Consider the following 1,131-nt stretch of genomic DNA (forward strand, 5'->3'; position numbering starts at 1 on the left):
GTCCCCGGGCCCCGGGACACTGTCCCCTCTGTGCCACCCATGGGGACAGCAGCGCCACCACTTCTCTGTCCCCTCCGTGCCACCCATGGGGACAGCAGCGCCACCACCCCACTGTCCCCTCTGTGCCACCCATGGGGACAGCAGCGCCACCACCCCGCTGTCCCCTCCGTGCCACCCCTGGGGACAGCAGTGCCACCAACCCGCTGTCCCCTCGCAGCCCTCGCGCTCCCCTTGGTGGCAGCTCCGGGGCACGTGTACACGCAGCGCGAGGTCTATGGCACCGTGGGCTCCAGTGTCACCCTGTCCTGCAGCTTCTGGTCCAGCGAGTGGATCTCGGAGGACCTTTCCATCACCTGGCACTTCCAGTCGCCGGTGTCCCCAATCCACGTGTACACGCAGCGCGAGGTCTATGGCACCGTGGGCTCCAGTGTCACCCTGTCCTGCAGCTTCTGGTCCAGCGAGTGGATCTCGGAGGACATTTCCATCACCTGGCACTTCCAGGCCGAGGGCTCCCGTGACAGCATCTCCGTCAGTGTCACCCTTGTCCCCACGGTGTCCCCAAAATGTCCCCATTGTCCCCGTGGTGTCCCCAACCCGTCCCCATTGTCCCCGTCCCATCGCCACCACGCCTTGGTGTCCCCTCGTCCCAGCAGAGCCTTCCCTGAGGGTGACACGGTGTCTTCTTGCTCTGTGGTGGCACTGGGGTGTCCCCAAAGTGTCCCCAAAGTGTCCCCAAGGTGTCCCCAGTGCCCTCTGGCTCTCAGCACCAGCCCCACAGGACAGACCTTCCCTAGAGGTGACACCGTGTCCCCTCACCCCGTGATGGCACCAGGGTGTTCCCGCAGTGTCCCCTCAGTGTCCTGGTGTCCCAGTGCCCACCAGCCCCGTCCCTGTGGGTGACACTGTGTCCCCTCACACTGTGGTGGCACTGCAGTGTCCCCACAGTGTCCCCATGCCCACCAGCCCCGTCCCTGCAGGTGACACCGTGTCCCCTCACACCAGGGTGTCCCTACAGTGTCCCCACAGTGCCCCCAGTGTCCCCACAGTGTCCCCATGCCCAGCAGCCCCGTCCCCATAGGTGACACCATGTCCCCTCACACCGGGATGTCCCCACAGTGTCCCCAGTGTCCC

This window comes from Geospiza fortis, unplaced genomic scaffold, assembly GCF_000277835.1.
Source record: "Geospiza fortis unplaced genomic scaffold, GeoFor_1.0 scaffold1922, whole genome shotgun sequence".
Lineage (NCBI taxonomy): Eukaryota > Metazoa > Chordata > Aves > Passeriformes > Thraupidae > Geospiza > Geospiza fortis.